This window comes from Myiozetetes cayanensis, unplaced genomic scaffold, assembly GCF_022539395.1.
Source record: "Myiozetetes cayanensis isolate MyiCay16 unplaced genomic scaffold, myiCay2020 scf2-11, whole genome shotgun sequence".
In the NCBI taxonomy this organism is placed as follows: domain Eukaryota; kingdom Metazoa; phylum Chordata; class Aves; order Passeriformes; family Tyrannidae; genus Myiozetetes; species Myiozetetes cayanensis.
Window position 1 is genome coordinate 110,433,768 of NW_026087411.1, and position 17,968 is coordinate 110,451,735.

Consider the following 17,968-nt stretch of genomic DNA (forward strand, 5'->3'; position numbering starts at 1 on the left):
AGTCTAGTCCCACTTGCTGAGGAGCCAACATGGAAAATCCACAGGGGGGACATGAGTGATGGAGTTTGTAGTTTGATACTCATTTGAATCCCAGTCTGAGGAGAAAGAGGGAAGGAACAGCCAATACAAACCATCCCCATCCTGTTCTCCCAGCAGTCTCTCCTCTGAAGCGTTGCTTGGAGGTGAGCATGCTGGAAATACTATTATTACTCAACTCTTGCTACTGTGAGACCGCCAGCGACTTGTGCCGAAGGAGCCAACTTAAATGACAATAAAGTAAAATCCTTGGCAGCTGGGACTGTTTGCTTCTTGGTGCCTGCAAAGGGAGCTCTGGCCTGTGCTCCCGCTCTCATGCTGTTTTGGAAACTTGAAGTTGCCCATAAGGCATGGTCTGTGCAGGAGCCCTATCGCCAAGCAGCGGGGGATGTTGTCCTTAGCTGTGACAAATGATTGCCAGCAGTGATTTTGGGGGAAGAAAGAGCAGCTTTCAGATCTCCTCCATCCAGCGAGCCATGGAGCAAAGCCGAGCCCGTGGTGGTGCGAACACGGTGGTGCCACGGGGAGGGGCCAGATCCTGGGAGCACTCGCCATGCCGTGTGGGTGGTAGGATTTGGCTGGATGCTCGTAGTGTCACGTGTCATTCCCAGCATTCCAGGGCCAGCTCCCGCAGAGCTGCTCTGCACTGGCCAGGATGGAGCTCTGTAATTACAGAGAACTTTCCGTACGGTCTGGGTTGCTCCTGGTCTGGCTGATCCTGCAGGACACAGCCCTCTGTGCTTCCCATGCCTGACCCGAAAGGGTGGTGGACACCTTCCTGTGAGTACTCATTGTTTCTCTGAATTAACCTGGGAGATCCGATCCAGTTTTCAGACAAACATGGAGAGCCTTTCCATTGATTTCAGTGGCTCCTGGATTGGTCCCTTATTGCATAAACTCAGATCTCTGCTATTTCACACTTCATTTCCTTCCATACCCTTGGGTGAAGCTCATCAACTCCTGTTGATTTACTGCACTTAACTTCTCAGGTTTCTCCAATTTTTTAGTTTTTCTTTTTTTTGGAAACTTGGAGTTTCTTTCAAGACCACATTCAGATTTCTCCATAAAAATTCCCTGAGAGGAGGAATTTCCCCATTAATTTTTATGGTTAAAGAGTAACGCACCAAAACGAATAGACAAAAAAGCCTTTAACTTCCCTGCATCTTTGCTGGTGTTTTTAATTGCCTCACACTGCTCAGCTTTGCCTCCCATTCTTTTAGATATTATTGGGCTTTACCTGGAAACACCACCCTTCTTCTGTGCATAAATATAGGGATGCTTAAAGCCAGACCCTGATTATAGGAGTACCTGCTGAATTTTCTTTCACAAATTTAAAACCAGGAATTCCTGATTACTGGCTGGAATCAGGGCACTGGAAGACACATTTAACTGGCTTTAAAGTAAATTGTTATATAACCTCTTCCTCCTCCATGCCCTGCATCCCAGATTCACAGCACCCCCTTGCTCAGATTCATTTGAAACTCCAATGGCATTCTTTCTGCTGATTCAGAGGCAAATATTTTTCTTCCATGCTGTGATTCTTACACTGAAAAGCTAATAGGAAATGGCATTTTCTTAGCCTGCATGTCTCCTCCTGTACATATTCAGAGCCACTGGCTTTCAGACTTCCTAGGGTTGCAGAATAAGCGTATTTAGGACAGACTCAGCTGTCTCTCACTCTCTTTGCAGTCAATAAAATTATTCATTTTCCCTTCAGTTATTTCTAACTAAATCCACTGGAGTTTAACAACTTGGACACATCCCTGAATGTCTCATTCAGTGGCCATAAGGTACATAGAAACTAAGGGTGTCATTTATTCTATGGGATCCCCTTTGAAAATAATTCTGCATCTCAGATCTGAGGCTACATCTGCAGGGATGGAAAATTAAAAATCATCCTGCACAGTGTGTGTGGACATGATAGGAGATTGCAACTGAATGAACAGGTGGTCCCATGGCCCACTTTTGCTGCAAGGTGGCTTTTCAGATCAGAACCAAGCTTACATCAGAATCAAGTTTATCTTGGATATTAGGAAGAAAGTGTTTAGTGTGAGCAGGGTGGAAGAGGTTGTCCAGAGAGGCTGTGGCTGCCCAATCCCTGGAAGTGTTCAAGGCCAGGTTGGATGGGGCTGGGAACAACCTGGGATAGCGGGATATGTCCCTGCCCATGGTAGGGGGTTGGAAGTAGATGATCTTTAAGGTCCCTTTCAACCCAAACCTTTCTATGACTATGATTTAAATGCCCCATTGTTAGTGGCATCACTGAAACACTGATTTTCACCCATGTCTTCTGACAGCAATGGTTTATAACGCTGTAGTTTTACCACAGGGACTCAGTGAATGAGATTCCTGCTGAAAATTGTTCCTTGTTTGAACCTTACTTTCACGTATTTATTGTCTTTGCCACACAAAAGCCTTTTTCTCTCCAAGACAACCAGAACCACCAGCAAAATTTGAGTTTCTGCTAGGACTCACTAAGTAATACTTGCTGAAACCAATTTTCCCCTGAGAAGGATCACCACCACATTTTTATCTGCCTTAGGGAATTCTTTGCCTTGTGTAAGTGCTGTGTCTGATTTCTGCACCATGAGATGACAGAGCAAAAAGGAGGACTAGGAGGTCACCTGGGCTTAGGCTGTGCACAGCACCTGATGGTTCTTCCCCCATTCCCTCTTAACATCATTGTTTAGTAACTCCCAGTCTCATCTCGTGATGTAACTAAGACATCTCAGGTGATGTGGTTTTGCCCTTTCTGAGAAAAATGTGTTATTATTCTCAAAGTAAAGATGAAATATGACACACATAGAGCTTAGGGGTTGCTTCATGAAAAGAATGTTGGGTTTGCATTGTAAAACTTCCCACATTTTAGGTGCCTGGTCCCTGGGTGAAATTCATAGATCCTCTTCACTCACTCTGGATTCACAGCTTGGACTCTTCCATACCTTTGCAGATTACATTATCCTATTAGAGCTCTGAAAATATGACAGGAGGAGAAGATGATCATGGGTCCTTTATGAGTTGCCAAATGACAACTGAAGGAGAAGAACAACTCTGTCCTTCAGAAATGGTACAGATCGCTGCCTCTTCAGAGGGAATGTGGAATGGACATAGCTTTTCCACACATCAAACTTCACTGTGAAGCTATCAAAATATGGATTAATTTATTGCTCTTTCCTCTGCAGTGAGGCACAGGTCACTGCTCAGGCCCACACCTTTTGGTGTTACCTCCCTGCAGTCTTGGCTCCTGGTATAATCTCTGCTGCTGGAACAGAGTTCAGAGATGTGACACATGAAGAAGAGAGAAATCCTCATCCTCCTTCCCTGTATTTCTAGGTCTTGGTGTCACCATCACCTAAAGCTGGGCCCTGGGAACAGGTCAAAGTGGAGAGAAGACTCCTTCCTTTTCTCTCCCCATCACTCCTGGATCTTGATATCGGCTAAGGGCCAGCAGCCAGGAAATCATTAACAACAGCTTCCCAAACCCCTCTCAGCTGTATTGCACCTCCTCTTTAAGCTGAGCATGAGAAGCAAGTCAACTTATCCTTCTTCTTATCAACTTACCTGGCCCAAGGGCTCAAGGGTTTCACAACTGGGGTAGGGAGCTATTGCAGTGTGGATTTAGGACATTCCTAGTCTTATCAGAACTGATATCTGAATTTGAATTCATTTGAGATATATGGTTTAAGCATATAAAAAACTTTTTGGGGATATCACCAAGGATATCCTAATATTAATCAGTCCCCTGAGTTCCCTTAAGGTAGCTGATGACTTTATTCAATTTCTAGAGAAAGTTTTGACAGTTCTGCTACTGGCACTCTGTTTAAACACTGTAGGGATTTTAGTGGTGATACAAGAACACTCAAATACCAACAATTCCCTTCCCTGTATCAGTTCCTGAGGAGACAGCCCCCAGCACAAGGTACCACCCAAGCCAGCCACCCTTCTACACCACCTCCACAGTAGCCATGTCCTGCTTGTCAGGTGCAAGCAAAGAAGCAGAGATGGGCACCCACAGACATGGACAATGTCTGTGCTGGTCACAGAATCCCAGAATCACAGAATATCCTGGCTTAGAAGGGACCCACAAGGATTGAGTCCAACTCCTGGCCCTACACAGGACAGCCCCAAGAATCCCACCATGTGCCTGAGAGCATTGTCCAAACAGTTCTTGAGTTCTGTCAGGCTTGTGTCTGTGACCACTGCCCAGAGGAGCCTGTTCCAGTGCCCAACCAGTGAAGAACCCTTTCTTAATATCCAACTTAAACCTCCCTTGACACAGCTTCTTGACATTTCCTCAGTTCCTATCTCCATAACTCTGGGGGAGAACAGTCAGGACGTGGGGGTAAAATCTGTGCTTAGTCAACAGATAGCACGGAGTTCATATCTAGCCTCTAAATCCTGGCAAGTCTTTTCCTTGGTTCCTTGCTGTAATGCAAATCCTGATTAGCTCCTAGGAAACCTCACTGGGATCTGGATGTCAAGACTGATGTGCATCTTGGTAAGGGCCTGTCCACACCTTTGATGGTGAGGAGGCTTTGCTCTGGATGCCCACTTTGAAGTTGAGCTGGGCTTTCATTCGAAACAGAGCCTGGCGGCTCAGCTGTGGAGCAGGAGGGATCGGTGCTCCATGGCTGCTGGACAAGCTAACAGAGATGTGTTAACAGCTGCTGATGTGCTACAGCTCCAATTTCAATTTCAGAGCATTGTGTGTTAAAAAAAAAAAAAAAAATATATATATATATATAAAATCAGACATTAACAGTTAATAACAAGGGAATATTTCACTGGTTTCCCTTTTGACATAACGGAGCAGGAGAATTGGTGAACCAGGAAAGGCTCCATAATGCAACATCCTGAGGCTGACACGGAGCAGGGAACAGATGAAAAAGCTCCTACTCTGCCTTTAATTTATAGCATATTTTATTACGTGACACAGATTTAATAAGTGAAAATATAAATATCAGGGTAACAATTACAGAGGAAACAAAACTTGGAACTCACGTCAACCTACGAGGTCCCACGATTGCATCCAGAACCTCTTATTTCCTCTGGCACTCTCCTCTCTGGGCCTAAACTGCATTCTCTCCATCACAGTCATGTGGTTGGGTGGTGGAAGAAAACATTGCAATAGCTTCTTTGTGTTGCAGTTGGGAGAGGCAAACACGTCCAGAGGTGTCTCTGGAGAGGCACACTTGTAAGCTGAAGGGTTGGTGTAAATAAGACTTCAGCACCAATCAAAGAGGTTTTGAAACAGATGTTTTGATACTCCATTAAGCTCAATAAAAATGGAAAAATGAGAACATCTACACATTAGAGACGACAACAATTCTCAGCTCTAAGCAGGAAAATAGTGTGCAGGAGATGGTCTTGCATCCGTATTTTCATCAGTGTTGCTGTTGTTGCTTGAATATCTGGACAACAAGGAAGACATGGGGTAAAGAGGCAAAATTCAGAGAAGATTAAAATAAGGCATGCAGGATCTGAAAAATTCACCTGATAATGAAGCTAGGGAGTCTAGTGAGTGATTTAAACTGTGTCTGCATGGTGGAGCTGGCCTGAATTCACCCTGGTGTTTTGCCGTGTGTCTTCTGTTAGACCTCTATGCCTGTAGCCAAAGTTGGGAAGCCCACTGGGATTCACCCAGTGGGTTCAGCCTGTTGCCCTGAGCTCCAACATGTGACCTAGGTCATGCCTTCTGAGTTCACAGCCAGTTTGGGAAGTAACTCTCAGGTACTTTACCTGTTTCAGCTGCCTTTTGTCAGCTGTGATGCTGAGCAACATCAGATCTGGACCTTGGCTTGATGGGTAATTGTGCTCTCAGCTGAAGCTGGGTCATGACCACATACTCCTACCTATGGGCAGGAGTAAGGTGGGAAAGGCTTTCATGTGGACAGGCAGCAGGAACTCCCCCATTTCTCAGCTGAAACTAGAGCCCGAGTCTGCACTTTCTGCCTCTGCCCACTGCTTTGGGATGTTCCTGTCAGTTGGTTTGGCTGCAGACTCTGGTCTCAGCTCAGAGGTAGCATTTGCTAATGGTTGCTGCACCACTGTGAGCCAATGCCATGTGCCTCTCAGCTGGCATTTGGCTGTGGATTTTTAAGGTAACAGGCCAGCTTAGATGTTTTCTCAAGTGACTCTTAGGAGCCACAGCCCTCACCATGGTCTGCAAGTCTGCACAGCACATTGTGTAGTATCTTCTGAAGTTACTGCAAGCTTGAACGTCTTGAATTGGGACTAAAAATATTCTAGGCAAAAACTTGGCACAAATTGTAGGGGTGATACTCACCCACTAGGTCTGTACACCCAAGATGTTTGTGATGGTTCCTACAGGATTTGGTGCTTGGGTGATTTCCTGGAAAGGGTTGTCCAGTTCCCATACAAAATGGACAAATCACTTAATGAAATGCTATGGTCTGTGGTGTCCAACAGGCTAAATAGACAGTCCAAATGGCTCATTCCCTCTGGTCTTCAAAACTGTGACTAGTCTAAAAATAAAAGGCCTTGAATTTCCCCTTTCCATTCTGCAGTGAATGCTTGGAAGGGAGAAGGAGGCTGGATCTGATTTGGATCCAGGGGACAGGTTAGAAACAAAATAATAAGAAGCATTAAAGTGAAAATGAAGAGTAGCCAGATCACTGAATTTTAAAAGAAAAACAAACACACAATAAAGCGATACCTCTGCTTCTTGGACCAGCTCCTACTCCAAACCGCCTATCACATCTCATTAGAACAATGTTGAGCTCTTTGGAAAAGAGGTGCCTGCCTAGGATCCACTTTCAAAGAAAACTGCTGGGAGTTTACTTAGAGATGAAGAAAAAAAAAAATCAGAGCTTTTATAAGAACCAGAGAGAGTAGAATTCCTCACTCCAAAGCAATTGTTATATTTTAAATATTCTATTAAAGAATCCATTTTCTTCTTTTTCCTTAAATGGCTGGGGATAGGTTTCAATGTACATCTTGAATTGGGCTCCACAGCGTTAGGATTTCCAGTGGCATTTGGTTTTGATAAACCTCCTTTTTTTTTTCCTTTTGCCTTGAAGCAGTTTGTTCTCTTGGCAAGAATACAGAGACTGGCAATTGTAACTCACTTCTTGTTGCCAGCAGTAAGGAAGGCTTGAGGTCCTCTTTTTCAGCTGTAGCACGTTTGGATGTTTGGAACCAGAGTAGTGAAAAGAGGGGGAAAGGAGGAGGGAGAAGGAGAGTGAAAAAAAAAAAAAAAAGGCCCCTAAATCTGTTCTTTTCTCCACTGTAAATTGCAACCCTGCTTTTTTAATTTCCTTTCCCAGCACAATGTTATTCATTCATTTCCAAAGTAAACAGGGGACTTAGAGAGCGAACAGCTTGGGAGAACAAACTGTCCTCTTTTCACAGCCTTTACCTGTCAAGAGCCTGATTAAACACATATATGCTGATGGCAAGTATGGTGTGGTGGCCTTTGGGAAGCTTCTGCATCCCAAGGGTTGACACGAGACTGATCCTGAAGCTCTGAGGTCTTCAGAGAACCAATGCGTTCTTGTTCAGCTGAGCTACTGAAAGAGGCTAAAAATACTTTTTTTTTTTTTTTTTTTTTTCCTGTAAGGGCTCTGTTTTTCAAACACAAAACCTTTGGGACTATCTTGGAAGAGACTGCAAAGAAAGACTTCCCAGTTGCTAAGCCTATTGAAATCCCTGATTTGGGATGATAGACTGTTTTTTTCATGAAAGGTGAATTGGGAGATAGTAGTCCTTTACTAGAAAACAGTCCATTCTAATTATGTAGCTGTGTGTTTCCTGTTTCTGTTTGGCACAACAGGCTAGTCCTGCCCAGCATAACTTCATGGATCTTCCAGAGTGGCCCCGTGGAGGAATGTGATTATATGTTTCTTGATGAGGAAGTCAGATGTTCCTGCTTCATAATTTCTCTTTCCTCAGTAGATTCCAGTATTTCCTTTAAGGAGTCTCTGTGGTCTGGACTAAAAGCTTTAGTAAAGGTAAAGCAGGACACATTTCACACAGGTCACCTCCCATCCATCTCCTGACCCATTTCCCACCTAACACACCCTCTGTCACCCACCTACTGATTTCCACAGTACCTATAGAGGTAAAATTCATCACACAATTAGCAAGCAGGGTTGCAGAGCAGGTTGAGAGGTGGAGGTTGTCAGCTCTGTTTGCGACTCCACTGCTGACATTGCAATAATAACCTTGAGCAAATTTATTAACCCCTTTGACCATCTTGACGTGAAAATACCGTGGGCTGAAGTCAAATATTTTCAACCACCAGTAAGTGTGGCAGGAGTCAATGGAAGCAGGAATGTTGCTGGGGTGGATCACAGATCAAGAATCTGTGGGTCTTGATCTTCTCCATCCCCAGCCACTGTCCCCACACTGGGGGTGGCTCTGGGTAAGTCCCTCTTTCTCCTGGCTTGTGTTCCCGCTGCAGGGATGGAGGGCATCGTGTAGAACTGGGTGACTGTAACTCTCCCTAAGTCTATTCCTCCCACAGAGAGCTCACTGTTGGTGGTGGCAAGGTCTGGGAGAGGCACACAGCAGACAAGAAGGACATGAGAGCCAGTTCTCTTACTGTAAGACTAAGATGCCCAGACAAATATACTTCTAGCTGAAGAGAAAAAAAAAAAAAAAAAAAAAAAAAAAAAAGGGGAAGGAAAACCCCCTTTTTTTTTTTTTTTTATTTATTTATTTTTTTTTTACTGTGTCACTTTCTGAGGTCATTTTCCTTGCATGTAAGTGACTAAAAGTACTGGAAAAACTTTTAGATTTTTCCTGTTTATATGACTGGGTTGATGTTGTGTGGGGTTTTTTTAATGTATATACTTATATATAAATAATGCTGGAATACAAAATAATTACTGGTTTGTAGAAAAACCATCCAGAAGTTTCTCTGTGTCCAACCCTGTAAAGCAAGAACCAAAGGGGGTTTCTGGGTCCATTTCACAGGCAACAAAGTCAAAATGGACGCAAGGAAATACTTCTGTTTAAAGCATATAATCACCCTAAGGAATTCCCTGCCACAGGAAACCATCGAGGCAGAGTTGAAGAAGGTCAGAGAGATATTTTTAAAGGCTTGAAAGTTTATGTGAACAAGCAACACCCATTATGTCCTTTTTCTCACTGACCAAGAAGGTGGGTCAAATATTACAGGGACACAAAATATATGGCCACCAGGGAGAAACCTGAGTGTGGAAAAGCAACCATTTTCACACTGAGGTTCACTGTGCACCATTTAAAAAAGAACTGTCAGCCAAATCAAAGCCATTAACATCTGAAAGCACACATTTCAGAGATCAACAAGTTCTACAGTGATACTGCTACAGAGTTATGGCAGTGTGTGTAAGAATTTGTGGTACCAAAGCGTCTTCTCAGAGCTTTAACCTTAACTTTTCTCACTTGTTTTAGCATTTAGTTACAAAATAATAATAATTTCCCCCTTTTTCTCTCTCCTTTGTGGAATACCCTCTTAGCCTGTTAGAGATCACTGCGAAAGTGTGTTATCACTACCACTCATCTTGTACTTGAAAACTGCAGAAAATTTGGAGTCATGCCTTGTTCTCCACCCTCTGAAGCTGGGGTTTTCAAGTGTGATCCTGAGTGTTGCAGTTTATGGAGGCCGAAACCAAGCCTTTCCACAGGCATTCAAATCCCTGAGCACACTTTCCCTGATAATTGCCTCCCCCACTTTATCTTCAGCAGAGCTCCTATAAACGATGCACTAAAAAGAAACTCATTACTTTTGCAAACTTCCTTTTCCTCAGGTTGGATTTTAGACATGAGGGATTTGTACTGATTTTTATTACCCCTCAGGGCAATACAGAGAGTGTAGGGTGGGCATGACCCACCACGGACTGCACAGCCTGATACCCCAAGGTTACCAGCCACCTAAGTAGCACCTGGGAGTGCAGCCTTCTCTTCACTGCCCTTCTCTTCACTCACCCTGCCACACTTTTGTTTGGGGCTAACTGGCAGTGCCCAAATAGTGTCCCTGTACAGCCTGGAACTAAGACCTTGCAGGCACCATTCCCAACAGGCAGGTTCCGTCCAGCCAACTCGTTAAGAAGATTCAGAGGTCATGCTACATGCAGGTCCCACCATGCCAGTGAGCCTTCATGTCTAGGGTTTAGATTAGACATTGGAGAGAAATTCTCCACTGTGAGGGTGGTGAGGCCCTGGCACAGGTTGCCCAGAGAAGCTGTGGCTGCCCCTGCCCTGGAAGTGTCCAAGGCCAGTTTGGACAGGGCTTGGAGCAACCTGGGATAGTGGAAGGTGTCCCTGCCCATGGCAGGGGGCTGGAATGAGATGATCTTTAGGGATAGACTGGACATGGCACTTACTGCCATGGTCTAGTTTACAAAGGAGGTGTTCAGTCACAGATTGGACTCGATGATCTCAGAGATCTTTTCCAGCCTAACTAATTCAGTGATTCTGTCCCTTCTGACCCAAACCATTCTATGATTCTGTGATTCTATGATCTTTAAGGTCCCTTCCAACACAAACCTTTCCATTATTCCATGATTCTGTTGCCATCCACCTCATTTAATAGCAGAAAAGGGGCACAGTGGGTTCAGAGCTTGGATGCAGCATCTCATATCCTTTGACCATGTACCCATGTTCTCTTTCTAGTGCAGCCTTGCCATGAGAGGGGGAATGAGAGGATTTGAAGTCTTGATCTGAGGAGGGATCTTGTGCAGATTAAGGGTTCAGCTGAGGCTACAGTATCAAATCATGCAGCACAGACACAGTCACAAACTTCTCTTCCTGTTCGTGCCACTCAAAGATAGAAAAGAATTCTTTTTTTCTGTACAGATGGAACAGAATTTTAGAGAAATTAAATGAACAAGGTTGTCTTTCCCCCTAGGGATATTAACATTGTCAAAACAGATATATGCTTTATTCCAAAAGTATCAATTAGGCCTGAACAACAGGTTTTGAAGTAAAAATTAACTCTCCTTGCCTTTTACTCTTCTCATTTCTGGACTGCTGTCATGTGGATGTTTTTCATTCCAGTCAGCAATGCCAGCAGAAGACTGAAGAGTGATAGACTTCAATTTTACTATCTCTTTCCTCACAAGGTAAGAAAAAATATCGTACCTCCATCACTGGAAGATCTATGGCCAGCAGCTCTGCCCATTGCCTGTCTCTAACAATTCCTATCAATGACTTGAAAAAGATATTGAAGTTACACTGGGGATAACAAAGGTCTGAGCATCATTATGAACTGTTACAACCCATTAGCTTCCTTCCTAGCTAATCTTACTTCATCAGGTCTAAAAATTTGGGTGGTTATGAGTAACTTGTTTGAAAACTCTCACTGCTGCTCCCAGAAATGGGAGCACAATTGGGTGTTTTAACAAATAAAGCCTAGGACAGAAAGACTCAAACTGGAGTCAATTAAAGACTCCAGTGGACTGGAGCCACTAGATGCCATTCTCCATCACCACACTTCTATTGGTACCTTGTATTTCAGGAATTAATTTAGAAAACCCAAACAATAGTATCCCCTTTAAAGATAAGTTGGCTGCAGTCCTGCATATTTTGTGGGCTGACCTGAAAGCGTGATCTACAGCACACATAACATCTCATCCTCTTGGTCTGTGACTGAATCAACTTCTCCACATGAAAGGGTTTGCAAAGGACACTTTACCACTGGGTTTATAGTGGGAGGTGTCATGGGAGGATGAGAAGCAACTGCAGAAAGTTAAAAATGAACCAGTTAATTGCTCTGTCATGAAATGCCTCCTCAAACTTGCCAGAATCAACTGATTCCCTGAGGAAGCCTGATTAGAACACTAAAATCATAATTAAAGACCATCTCATTCCAACCCACTGCCATGGGCAGGGCGCCTTCCACTTCCAGTCCAGGTTGCTCCAAGCCCTGTCCAACCCAGCCCTGAACACTTCCAGGAATGGGGCAGCCACAGCTTCTCTGGACAACCTGTGCCAGGGCCTCACCACCCTCACAGTGGAGAATTTCTTCCCAATACCCAATCTAATCCTATCCTCTTTCAGTTTAAAGCCATTCCCTGAACGTTTCCAGTTCTGCAATTCTTCATGGGAGCAAAGAGCACAACGTGTGCCCAGTTATGTGAAAACTTCTTTCAAAAGTCCCATCTTTCAGAATTTTGGAAAATTGTTTAAATCTCACTGAAGTGATAAGAAACAACTGTAAGACCATCAAAGGCCTTACAGAAGTCCAGAAAGATGAGATCTGTAACCCTTTCCTCAGTAGTCAGTGCCCTCTCCATTAAAAAGCTTCCTTCCATATCCCTGGAATCACATGTGGCTCATGAGTTCAGGTTCAACTCTCCCAAGTTTTTTATTCCCAACAGTGGGAGTTTCCCAGGCTTTTCATCTGGTGCAGCAACTAATTTGTTCTAAATTTGCTTGTCACTAAATCTACCATTCTTTCTTTCTCATGTCTTCATGCTAAGGATGGGGATTCCTCCAAAAAAAAGAGTAAAGGAAAGGACCACATCAGAATGACATTAGAGATGGACTGGAATCCTGCCTCTGGAAGCTTTCTCTCAATTGGGGGTGACATTTATTTAACCAAGACAAAAGTCCTTGTGGCTCTGATTTTGGTGTCACACAGCAGCACAGCTCTGGAAAAGCTAAGCAAGGGGCTGTTTAAACACAGATTATAGCAGGTCCTTTTTTCTTATCCCTTTGGAACAATAAATCGGCTTAAAATACAAGACGATACCAAATGCTTATTACTCCTGTGGAGAATTAATGAGCCATGGCATCTAAACTATCGGTGGTCAGACCATATGTTATTAGAAATGGGGGGTGCTCTGTATTGGTTAGGGATGTTATGCATTTGTGATTAAGGCTATGAAACTTAACCAATAAACACAGCTGAGAAATGAGCATAAACAGTCAATCCATATGAGGGAAACTGCTCACGTGAAGTAAATGTAGCAAAATGCAATTCAATGAGCCTTGTAGGGAAGACTTGCTGCATCCAAGAAACTTTCCCACAAACTAATATTGCCTGAGACCCGCTGCTAATCAAAATAATCCTTGGTCTTACTGGACAGTGATCCTATACACAGGGAGTATAAGAGGCGTCAGACACTAATAATCTTATCACTCTTGGGATATTTACATCTGGCAATATGGATCTTCCCTGCTAGAACTTGTAGCAACGATAAACTGCAAAAGAAATTGTGGGGCAGGTCAAACCAGCAAGGCAAGTCACTGTTCTGTGCCTCAGTTTGCCCATCACTGCAGTGTGATGCCAACATACAGCCAATGCAGCTTCCCAGATTTGTACTGAAAGGGTTTAATTCATGTGCTAATGAATGTCTAAGCACTTCAACTCCTGTGTTCCTTCATTGTCTTGGACATCATTTAGCAGATAATCAGGACAAAGGTACTCACCACAATGAGCTCCTTAGGGTCCTGGATGAATTACCTCTGAGTGTTTACAAAGTGCTGTTAGAGATTTGGCAAATATGAATAGAATCATAGAATGTTTTGGGTTGGAAGGGACCTTAAACATCATTTAATTCCAACCCCATGCCATGCGCAGGAACAACTTCCACCAGACCAGTTGCTCAGAGCGCCATCCAACCTGACCTTGGACACTTCCACGGATGGAGCAGCCACAGCTTCTGGGCAACTTTTGCCAGGGCCTCATGACCCTCACAGGGAAGAATGTCTTCCTAACATGTAATCTAAATATACCCTTTGTAAGTTTGAAACCATTCCTCCTTGTCCTGTCCCTCCAGGCCCTTGTCCAAAGTCCCTCTCCAGCTCTCTTGGAGCCCCTTTTGGCACTGGAAGGGGCTACAAGGTCTTCCTGGAGCCTTCTCTTCTCCAGGTTGAACACCCTCAGCTCTCGCACCCTGTCTCCAAAGCAGAGGTGCTCCAGCCCTTGGAGCAGCTTTGTGGCCTCCTCTGGACTCACTCCAACAGATCCATGTCCTTCATATATTGGGAACTCCAGAGCTGTATTCAATACTCCAGGTAGGGTCTCATAAGAATGGAGTAGAGGGGGAGAATCCCCTCCCTCAGCCTGCTGGCCATCTTTCTTTTGATGCAGCACAGAATACATGGCTGACCTCTAAATCTATCACTGTGAAGCAAATATGCCCCCAGGGTTTGGCTCAGCACTGCTCCCAACCCATCGTGGTCCCAGAGGAGCACAGCTCAACTAATGCCAACTCAGCAACACTGTCCCTAGGCAGAACCTGGGCCACACCATTCCCCAGAGAGCAGTCTCATCTTCACTGAGAGATGTGCCTGAGATAGCTGGTGCACTGTTTTGATGGAGCATCCTGATTTGCTCAGAATATTTTCATGGGTGGGGAAACAAAAAATTATGCAGCTGGAATTATAGAATAGTTTGTGTTGGAAGGGACCTTTACAGGACATCTAGTCCAACCATCCTGCAAAGAGCAGGGACATCTTCAACTAAACTGGGTTGCTCAGAGCCTTGTTCAACCTGGCCTTGAATATTTGCAGTTCTTTGTGGCAACAAACAGGATGATGTGTGCTAAGTTCTGTTAGAACTTCTTTCAGCTGTCGGGTCTTTAAGAATTTTGCAAAATTGTTCAAAAGTCGCTGAACTGAGAAGAGATAAATGTAAGGCTGTCATGAGAAACCTGATGAAATCCTGGTGGCAGCAAAGCTGAATTCCTGTTATATACACCAGGTTCCCTCTAACCCCTTTCAGCTTTCCCTTGTTTATTATTCTTCCCTGGTTTACAAGCTCCAAAGAAACTTGACATAGATTATTATACACGAACAGGCTCAACACATCTTGAGATGGATTATTTCCTTCCTTTAGAGCTACAAGAAGGCTGGAGTTGCTCATGGTTTGGTATCTTTTGACATGTCATTGGAAAAGCTTCCTTTTAGCACAGTAAGTCTGCAGTGTGGGGATGTCTGACCAACACAGGCCCATTTACCTGCTGGCGTCTCCAGCACTCAGGTCTATAATGGGATTTGCTGTTCCTGTCATGCCTTACATCTGGTTTTGCTGTTTAGAAAGAGCTAATTTCAACCTACAACAGCACTGAGATTTGCTATAATGTCCATTCCTCTGAGGTGGCCTCATTTCCCACAACAACCGTATGATAAAGAATAGGAAGTGAGAGGAAAGGGTAAAAAAAAGTAACTGGAAAAGGCAAGCAAAAAACTGTTGAGTTGTTTGACTCAGTTTATTTATTCATTTACCAAAGTAAATCATTTCTGAGCTATGCAATCAATGAGCATTCGGAGGTTTGAAGTAATATTTAGGCTCATGGATGTCTGAGCCATTTCTTCAGACCTTCAGTGTACAGGCCTGCTGGACAAATGGACTTGTCTGAGTCTGCCTCTATTTCATACACAAACTGGGGAAGTTCCAGTTTTCCAAAATTAATATACGGTGCTGGTGTCATCTCCTTTTGAGTGTCAGAATTGAAGGAAGTTGATAGTGACCCAAAGATGTTCTTGTATCAGATGGAAACTAAAAACTTCAGAGGGGAAGAATTGCTATTAGCATTTCTTACAACACACTAACAGTGCGTCACGGCTGACAGAGCCCAACAAGAGGATGCTACGTAACACCACAGACAAGCAGTGAGTCTGGAGTACACATGTCACATTGAGATTGCCCAGCCACCAAAAGGAATTGGATCCAGTTTAAAAACCAGTTTTTGGTAAGATTATCTTGATCTGCAAAATTATCTTCTTGAAAATTGCAGCTCAGTCTTACTGCACTATCCCATCAGAATCCAAGCAGATGGTTCTCCAGTGGTGCTGAGGCATATTATATATATATTCTGACATAAACCAGCAAGCAGGACTCATTGCAAATTAACATAACTCTTCTAGTGCACTGTATGGAATTCAGCCCTCTGGATTATTCCATTTTCCAGTGAAGTACAGATTATAATATAGCATGTGTTCTGTTTTTAAAGCAATTAAGCTTAAATATACTTGTTCTTCAGTTTAATTTTCCTTCTGAAAGCACAGCAGTCATCTTCTATCAACAAATCCATTCCAGAATGTTTTTGCTAGCAACTGTTACTAAGACTTTTTTGATCCAAAGTGGAAGCTTGAGAGGGATATAATCAGCTCTCTAGCATGGCTAGAGACATTTGCCAGTAGCTAAAATACACAGTAAGCAAAATATCTGCCCTTCGGATGTTTTTAAAACAAAGAAAAGCCATCAAAACTTTAGGACATAAACCCCATCTGCTTCTCATCCTGGAAAAGCAGGATTCATTCTAGTCTAGCTGTGGGATGGCTCCTTTCAGACAGGAAGGAACAGCTCTCTGGTCCAAGCAATCAAAGATCATATGACAAGACCGACTGGAAGAAACCCCACCATTGGCATTATGCGACAGGATTGGGGTGTGGACTCCAAAAACACAGTTGTAGGAGGTTTCCTCACAAAACAGATGTCTGTAGTTGGTTTCTTCTCCTTGATCGCCACTGCCACCCTGGTAGATGCCAGGCTTGACCTTGGGAGCAGTTTTGGCTGTGGATGCCATGTAGCCATGGGTCTGTAACCAGAAGCAAAACCTAAACGTGTAAGAAAATGGCAAAGCAAACACCAGGCCCCAACCCTGGCCCTTAATGTTGAGACAAAGCACCATTTTATTGTGCCTGAAGCCTTTAATTGTTCTACCAGTCACCAGAAAACACTTGCTTCTTCCTTTTTTTTTCTATCCTCATCCCATTGTAGGGGATCAAGCAGAATAAACAAGCTTGTGCACTACTTGTTGGCAGGATTTTGGGGTTGTCACCAACCAGTGGATTGCACAAGTCCCTGTTCCCTTACTTGTTATAAACAAACCCAGTTCCTATTAGTGAGCATTTTGTTGTGTCCCATTCTCACTGTGCACGTGTGTCTACATGATCCATGAGGTTTGGATTGCTTCTGAGGTCTGCTCCAAGAGCTGTTTTAGGTGGCTGTGATGTTATCAGGAGTAGCTGGGAAACAAAGGTGTTTCCACAGAAAAATTGGCAGGTAAGGGAATAAGGAAATGATTTTCAACTCATTTGTTTTAAGGTACATTTATCATACTCAAATCTAAGCATATTGATTTATATTATGGCTTTGGCATCATAAACATTTGATAGGAATATTTATTAACATTGTGCTGGTGTTTTTGGCTTTCCAAAGCAAACTTCTAAGGAAATATTTAAGCACACACGTGCTACACAATTGGCTGACTCCAGCTCACCTCCTCAACACAACTGGATTGTATGAATATTCACTTCTCTCATAAAGCAATCCAGCACTCAGGGGTGCAGACAGATCACAGAATCAGGCTTCTGAGCTAAAGCTACAAATGGACCTAAGTGCTACTTCCAGCACGGTATTTTACAGGGATCCTTCAAATTCCTGTGGCTGAGGGCTATGCACAGTCACATTACTGCTGGCAAAGCCCCACGAGCCTTGAGTCTCCACCAGAGAAACTACACCAGCCTTGGAACTGTCCTCCTGCTCAGACCCCTGTGTCACACCAGGGGCAAAGCAGAGCTCCCAGGCTGCCTGTCTGCTCTGTGGTCCTTCCTCTAGGACCTGCTTCAGGGTATGTCATTCTTTGAGTACAGTTATTACACTGGGCACTGTTGTTATACTTGGCTTTGCACCAACCAGAGGTAGTAATGGAACTTTCCAATGTTGCCAAGTGTGTCCCATCATATCCCACAGAGCAGTGACTGGGCTACTTTCCTTCTTGTTTGCCTACCCCACCAAAGAGATGCTCAGAAAACTGCTCCAAAGTCAGGTTGTGGGTTAAAGTTCTGCCTCAAACAAGTGTAAGGAATATCTGAGAAAAAAAGCAACTCCCCATGTTCCTCTTTCACTGTCAAAAAAACAATTTATCCTCCTGCCAGTTTCCATAAAATTGAGCAAATGTGACTTAGATGCCCAGTGTAAAGAAGATTCAGAGCTTAAAACTCAGCTAGACTCCCAGATGGGCAGAGAATCATA

General features: G+C 43.8%; 1 long non-coding RNA gene across 1 annotated transcript in view; it reads left to right on the plus strand.

Annotated features, from left to right (window-relative positions):
* The first annotated feature begins 679 nt into the window (after nt 1-679).
* The window catches only part of LOC126639954 (uncharacterized), a 53,536-nt gene continuing 36,247 nt past the window's right edge, over nt 680-17,968 (plus strand). The window contains exon 1 of the long non-coding RNA XR_007628912.1: nt 680-816. This is a non-coding gene — a long non-coding RNA (uncharacterized LOC126639954). The remainder of the gene's footprint in view (nt 817-17,968) is intronic.